This window comes from Heloderma suspectum, chromosome 1, assembly GCF_057233095.1.
Source record: "Heloderma suspectum isolate Gila_16-S chromosome 1, 16-S_ref, whole genome shotgun sequence".
Taxonomy (NCBI): domain Eukaryota; kingdom Metazoa; phylum Chordata; class Lepidosauria; order Squamata; family Helodermatidae; genus Heloderma; species Heloderma suspectum.
The window spans coordinates 261,133,722-261,141,946 of NC_139458.1; the positions used below are offsets into that span (position 1 = coordinate 261,133,722).

Below are 8,225 nucleotides of genomic sequence, written 5' to 3' on the forward strand. Positions count from 1 at the left end.
TCAGTGCATCTTAGACTGTGGGACAGCTTGCACATAATGCTAAACCCCAGTTTAGCATTACACGTATAAGCAGGAATGAGCCCATGTGAAGGGCTGAGTTCGCATGCTCCTCTTTCCCTTGTAATCACAAGGAGGAATAAACCAGAATCTAGTTTCGCATTTGCAGATTCCTGATTTCCAGTTATGTGCAAACCAGGAATTGTGGGTTTAAATAAACTCTAGTTTGCTAAACAAACCACAAAACCAATACAAAGCTTGAGGTTGGTTTGTTTAGCAACTGACTAGAATATACTTTTAACCACAATTCCTGGTTTACACAAAGGACAAGCCAATCATCAGTTAAACTGAAACTAAACTCTGGTTTATTCCTCCTCCCAGCAACACAGGAGGAGAGGTTGAGCCTGGTATGCTCTGGCAAATTCATGCATGTGTACATAATGCTAAATTGTTCAAAGTTGTTTTTAGTGATATGTTGTTTGTGTATATTGTCTGTGTTTTTATGTAAATGGATTTTAAATTTTGTATGTTGTATTTTAATATTTTAACTTCTGTAAACCACCCAGAGAGCTTCAGCTATGGGGCGGTATAGAAATGTAATACATAATAAATCATGGCTTAGCATTATGTGCAAACAGGGCTTATGTGTACCAGATTTTAACCTTCTCTGGGGTCTGGAAATACCTTAACCAGTAGTCAAGCCAATACTGGAGTCCTGGTATCATCCATCCAAGTCTCCCAAATACATACTAGGTTAGTGGTTTTGCCATCAACATTGTAACACTGCCTTGGGCCTTTAAATAAAGCCATTGACAATTTCCCCCTTCAAGACTTTTGTCTTAGCCCATCAGTGGGCTGTTTATTTTTTTATGCCCTGCCCTTCAATGAATTATCAAGGCAGCTTACATGGTCAAGAAATACAAAAACAGGTAAGATACATAAAATGAAAACACATTAACAAAATATATTGTTACATGGAGCATAAAGTCACATGGAAATAAAAATTAGATTTGAAGTTAAAACAAAAAGCTTGGAAAAATAAGGTCTTCAACTGGCACCAAAATGACAGTAAGAAGGCACTAGGCATACCTCTCTGGGGAGAGGATCAGGATGCCTCCAGACACATCACCGCTGCCAGGGCGCCACCACTGCTTCCCAATTTTCTCATCTCCTCTAACATTCCACACATTCCTACATACTCAGCAGGGAATTCAGGAAGTCGCTATCTGAATGTATCAGTTTTACGTGAGTTAATTTCACCACCAGTTTCCAGCAGTCCGGAATATTAGTATTATTGTTCTGTAAAAGCCCAATTGGGTATCACAAACAAATATCACAATGACTAGAAGATTTAACTGATGTAGGGACCAGAAATTTTGTAGCAGCCAGAACACATATTTATACTTACAGAATAACACCTGTTACGAGTATCAATGATATATACTTAAGAATAACTCACAGGGTTATTGAAACTTGTTATAGTCCCACATGAACTGCAGCCTGAAATTTGGTACATATGTAGTCAAAGATGCCTTGAAAATTCAGAGATTTGTATACCGCTCCCTCAAAATATGCAATATGAAGTGTACCCCAAAATGTTAATATGGGATATGAAGTGTACCCCAAAATGTATAACATACTTCCACACTGGTGAGAAAAGTTAAATTTGGGATACATGTGGTACAAGACATCCTGCTTTCTAGAAAACCCCCAAAGAGGTAAAGGTGTATGTGTCTATTCCTCAGACCAGGGGGTAGTGGGGACAGGAAATATATCACCAAAAGTTTAATATACTTCTAAACCACCTATACAATTTCAATTTGATGTATCCAGTTCAAGACAGACTGATCAATAGTGAAGCCAGAGAGCAAGACAGTTGTACATTTCCCTCTAGAAACACGAAACAAATTATACCTCAATAGTGCAGTCTGGTATGGTGGCCAGAGTATTAGACTGGGATCCAGGTTCTAGTCACAGCCGTCTCCCATCCCACCATAGCCATGAAGCTCACTGGATGACCTTAGACCAGTCACTATCTCTCAACCTAAGCTAGTTCACAGGGTGGTTGTGAGAAAGGGGGGTATTATGTTTGACTCCTGAGGGCCTTGGAGAAAAGGTAGGATATCAATTAAATAAATAGATAAACCAACAATGCTGACGTATCTACCATGGCAATTTATACTATTCCAGTAGATACTAGTTTTTCTCCACCTGGGAAATATATCAATATATACCACGCTGCTATGGATTAAATAGTTCAGTTTTAAATACATGTTCAAACTGTGATTGTGTAAAGACTCACAGATTAACTTTGGGGTTACGCAATAAAAATAAAACTAGCAGAACACACACAGTTACACAGTGACCTGGTTTGCACGTCACAGTGGAAACTGCTGGGGAGGAGTGAAATGACAAGCGCACTGCCTCTCACACACTTGTCATTTCCACTTTTAATGGCCATGGGCAATTGTTGGGTTAACTCTGGGTTGTTTAGCCCAAAAACAACCCAGAATTTCAGGTTCACGTCACAATACAATCTAGGAACAGGGTGCTCTTGGGTTGTTAATTAAAAGCAGAAACGACAAGCGCATGGCTTGCATGCTTCATTCATCCCCACAATTCCTGGGTTAAACAACCCAAGAATTGCCACCAACACATGTAAGCTGGGTCATATGTAGCGTACACACTGAATTCTTAACATGTGTCTGTCTCTAATGTTTAAAAGAAGTATTACTGGAAAGTCATGACACATCTAAACAAAGCTGTCACTGCTAGCAGAGGTAATGTTGCAAAATTTGTCATATGCCTTATTCTCCCACTTACTCTCCTTTGCCATATAGGCATCTAAGGACTGTTTCTTTAACAATGTTATATATTAGAGCACTGATAACCAAATACAAAAACGCATGTGCATTCCATCAGATATGAGGGGCACACATAAACTGCCACTTTCCAATTTAAAATAATGCCATGTAAGAGACTAATCCTTTCTCTCACACGTGCTTTTAAAATGGAAAAAAATGTGATTTTATGCATTTTGTATTTGGATTATCAGCAACAGTCCAAAATGTTACTTAAGCAGCATCCCTTATACGATCTACACGACCTCTCTCATAAGGTCCATAAATTGAGTAAAGTAGGCTTTCACTTTTGACCACAGTGAAAAAGAAAATCTTTGTCACAACTCACTGTATTCGCCATATTCATTTGCTGGAGTTGCAATGCAACCAGCCAGCATTTAGTTTTTCTGGTACACCAGTTTCTTAAGAGATTCACCATACCCTGATCTTTCTATGCATAATGCTGCTGACCTACCATATGAAATAAGTACAGTCCAATTTTAAAAGTCTGCACTCAAGGGCACTCTTGTGAAAGAATTTCCCACCTACAATATATTTCTTAGAAGTAGCTCCCCATTCTGCACAGATCTGCAAGAACCTTTCAAAGAAAAAAAGATACAAACTAACATATATAAGGAATTCCCATTGCATTTGACAAGCATGTTTATGCAAAAATAGCACTCTAGGCAAGTGGCAATTGCACAGTAATCTATGCCAGCATAACAGTTAAGAACTGTGCAATAGAGCACTTGCCTAATATTTGTTTTCATGACTGTCCTAGGACCTGTTTGTCAGAGGTAATATGTGCAAAAATTGGATTGCATTCTCATGCAAATACCACCACCACACTACAGACATAAACTGAGGTAATGGTCATTCCCTTTTGCCAGTGAACCCTCCTCATGTTGATCCAGTGAATAACATCCATCTGTATCCATCTGTGTAAACAGGTTTTCACACAGATTTCTTATCAGGAAGTCATCTGATTGCAGGAGCCATCCATTTGCTCTGCACTGCTTTTCAATGGGATGCACAAAATTATATATCTCCATTCAAATTCTGGCACAATGAATTGTACAATTTTTTAAATAGTATAAAAGCTGGAACAAAGTTTTCTGAGAGAGTGGTGTTTAAGGATCTAACGGTTCTTAACACCCTCCAATAAGCTACAACTCCCAGAATTCTTAGGGAAAGCCACGACAGTTAAACATCATCGTTATTATATTATCAGATTTATATACTGCTTCCCACAAAGTTTCAAAGCACTGAAAATACAGAATCATACCATCAACACAATAAAATATAATAATAAAACTATACAATAATAAAAATATTAATCACCAATAAAACTGCCTACTCTGCTATATGCTACAGACATGTCTGGCTGGGTCACACTTCAGGAAAAACCTGTGTGAAGAGATGGGTCTTGAGGGCCTGTCTAGTGATAGTTGGTAATGCATTCCAGAGAAGGGGTGCTGCGACACTAAACACTTTACTGAAAGTGCTCCTGAGACAAACCTCAGGAGTATGTGGCATGCTCAGCAGCACTTCTTCTGATGATCACGAAGATCGGGAAGGGACATAAGGGGCGAGGCAATCCTTATGATAACCTGGTCCCAAGTTGTTTAGGTTTGTACTGTGGATATGCCTGGAAAGCACCCCTCCTTTGAGAGATTCATGTAGAACCTGGGGCCGTAGGCTTGAAAATGATTTCAAATCCTAGGTATCAGTAACAAATTTCTGAGAGTTCAGACAACTCTCTCTGCAGCACAGGTTGGCGTGTTGTCCAAACCTGGTGTGCAGGGTGACTTCATACCCATCCTACCACACCTACTGAACATTGTGGGTTGTAGGGTGGGTATGAAGCTACCTCTCCCATGCTGTGTTTGGATGATGTGCCAACCCACACCACAGAGCAGGAAATTATGTAAACAACTGGCATGCGCATGGGCAGGGGAGGAGCCATGCTGGCTTTTTTACCCCGGCAATTGTGCAAACCCAGTCACTGCCTTAGAGCAGAGGTGGACAACATTTTCAGAGTCAAGGGCTGATGTTGAGTGGAGGGGCTGATGTTGAGTGGGCAGCAATAGGTGGGGCCAAGACATATACACATTCAGCAGCAGGGAAACATCCATCTGTTCCCCTCCATCCAGCTGACAGCTAATCAGGTGAGTGGTGGGGAAAGTGGAAAAGGCCCCACAAGCAGAGAGCATCTATATGTGTCCTAACAGATAGCATTTTCAAATCTCCTAAATTAATGGGACACTCATCAATTTATCTGTGAAAATCTCCTGCATGTGAAGAAAGATTCTGGGGAATATTCTAGGGTGCATTCTCAATTCACACGAGACACAATTAGAGTGTCCCAATATATGTGTTGCCTAGTACAGTGTACAGAGTGTTGGACTAGGGCTGGGAGACCCAGATTCTTGTCCCTAGTCTGCCATGACGCTCACTGGGTGACTTTGGGGCAGTCACTCACTCACAGCCTAATCTACCTCACACGGTCGTTGTGAAGATAAAACAGAGAGGAGGATCATGTTTACCACCTTGGGCTTCTTGGATATAAATATAAAAAGTCAGGATATAAATCTAACTAATATATACATAATGTTGGATCAGTTGGATTTCAAACCACTTCCTAATACTGATCATCTCACCAAGGAACCACCAGGATTCTTAGGAACACAATTCAGAAATCACTACTCTTCATACCAGCCTTCCATGAAGAGATCCCCCTCATTGATGGCAGAGACACAAGATCAATCCCACATTCTTTAACTCAGAATTAATTAAACTAAAGCAATCACACACAAGCTCTGTACTTAAAAAGAGGTGGGCAACCTGTGGGCCTCCATATGTTTTGCCCTACAACTCCCATAAGCCCTAGCCAGCACAGCCAACAGTGAAGGATCATGACAGTTGTAGGTGCCCACCCCCAACTTAAAATGATCTCTTATAACTTGTCCTGCATTCATAACAATGACATTGGGGGTCATACAAAATACTTTTTGCTACTCTTCCATACTCTGTGGATATCCAAGGGTAAAGTATCTGTATTAGGTTCCCTTGAGTGGGCATAACTGGGCTATTAGCCAGATGCATGGTAATAAAGAGCTTTGCATTTTATTATTTCAGGCTAACTATAGGTTTGTATACAGAACTATGACCAGAATACTTTAAAAATAAATAAATCCTAGCTTCAAAACCAAGGTTCAGTAGAGCTGAAGGTGCATTCTTTCAGTCAAATTGAATGGTGGAATGGGAGCCACCTTAATGGAGGAGAGTCAGCAGTAAGCAACACAACTCAGCGTAGAACATGCTAACAATACACTCCAGTCAACTGACTAAGGCAGCAATCTTACACATAATTACCAGGAAGTCTCACTGAACTAAGCGGGGCTTCCTTCTGAGTAGACACAGAACTGCACTTTACGCCTGTGATCTTCTGCAGACTTACCTGGATATAAGCCTCATCGAACACGGTGAGACTTGCTTCCAGGTGGATATGCACAAGTTTGCCTTGTACATTTCTAAATCTCTCTAATAAAGTGATCAGATGCAAAAAGGACAGAGAAGTTTAACAGGTGCAGCCTCTCATGCACAAGTGAGAATAGCTTCTCCTGACAATATGTCCCTTTCTCTATAACATTAAAAGGTAAAGGATCCCTGCTGTCCTCCTTTGCATTTGACCACCTTACATAGGAATACCATAGAGGGTATGAGTAAACATGGTATGTAACCCGTTTTTATCATTTTCCAGAGGGATAGTGACATTAGTCTGTTCATCTGATCATGTGGACTGTGGTCCACAAAAGCTTATGCCTAATACATTTGCTAGTCTTTAAGGCGCAACAACACTCTTTGTTCTTTTTATCAGTGTAACCTAGTCTACAAGCAGTGTTTATGTTTATTTTTGATCAAAGAACTAATGCTGCAATTCTATGCACACCTACTTAGCAGTAAGTTCGACTAAGCAAAATCAAATCTACTTTGCATTCATTCAGTGATCCCACAGTACACTGATATCCCACTGACATTAAAGGAGGAGAGAGACCCCATACGCATAATAAATATGCAGAATAGGGTTTTTGTTATAAGAGCAGCATCACCTGTTTTACTAAACATGCACACTTGGAAATAAATCCCATTGAAATCAGTGGGCTTCTTTTCAAGTTCACTTGATTAGGATCAGACTGCAAGTTTTCAGCACCCTCCTGAGTCCTAACATATTCAAATGAACCTCGCCTAATACATTCAATACAGTACTGATTTGTGGAGTTTTTCAGTGTTATATGCTATACCAGAAATCTATGAAAACAGATTATGCAATACACATTAACACAAGGGAGACAGTTTTGTTCATGCCCTGTTTATGGGTTTCCCAGAGACATCTAGCTGGCTGAGGGAGAGAGAATACTAAAGCCTAATCCAGGAGGCTTCTTAAGTTCTTAAAATCATCTGTCACAGGAATATATCAAAAGTCTCCAACTACTGTAGCATAAAACCTACCACTTGCCCATAATTTTACTGTCTCATCAACAATTTTACCTTCCTGACTATCACCAGATTCATAGGATACAAAATCAGAACAAATCCCATCGAAGGTATTTGTGAAGGCAAATACATACCCCTCAGCAAATACTGTGAGCTGCAGGATACCAGATTCTAGGCCACAATCAGCTTCCCCCCATCCCTCTTTTTTAAAAAACACAACAACAAAAAAAAGTCTTTGTAGTAAAGAAACTCTGGACATGCTCAGAGATACACAACCTAAGATGCAAGGCTTAAAAATGAAACAAAAGGCTACACTCATATCAATGGGGGGGGCGGGGAAAGATCTGTACCTCAGGGAGGGCACTTGTTTTACGAATTTATACTCCACCCTTCAACAATTTTACCCGGGGGGGGGGAAGAAAGTCATACAGCTATCCCTATGCTCAAATCAGATTCCTCCTCCTCCTCGGCCCTTGATTATTTGAAGATGCGGCCCTAGCCATATTTGACATTCATGGAAGGAGCACATCCCCGCCGTGATAAAGCCACATCCCACCCCCCGCCCCGAGCCAAATGACTCACCTGTTCCCTCCGCAGCCGGCCTGCTCCTCCTCCCCGCCGCCGCCTCCGCCGCCGCCCAGGGCGGAGAGGGGGGGAGAGGGCGAGGGGGGAGTCCGTCCTCCCGGGCCTAAGAGCCGCGCCGCACGGGGAGGAAAGTGGGGAGCGCGGCTCGCTCCCACCGCGGCGCCAGCAGCGGCCTCCGCGGCGCCAGCACGACGCCCTCCCGCCTTCCTCGGCCTTTCGCCGCGCAAAACGACCAGGGGGGGGGGGACCAGCGCGAGACGCCACAGCCCCCTCCCACCAAACCAGCGCTCCCGCCGACTGCGCCTG

The 8,225-nt window shown here is 41.9% G+C and overlaps 1 protein-coding gene across 3 annotated transcripts in view; it reads right to left on the bottom strand.

The window, feature by feature from the left end:
- The window catches only part of ZC3H13 (zinc finger CCCH-type containing 13), a 56,161-nt gene that overhangs the window by 47,426 nt on the left and 510 nt on the right, over positions 1-8,225 (bottom strand). For 2 of the 3 annotated variants that reach the window (XM_084825873.1, XM_084825864.1), the window contains exon 1: positions 7,917-8,220. The exons of the other annotated variant lie outside the window; for it this stretch is intronic. The gene's annotated coding sequence lies outside the window, so the exon portion shown is untranslated. Of the gene's footprint in view, positions 1-7,916; positions 8,221-8,225 lie in introns of those variants that run through there. 3 annotated transcript variants of the gene reach the window in all.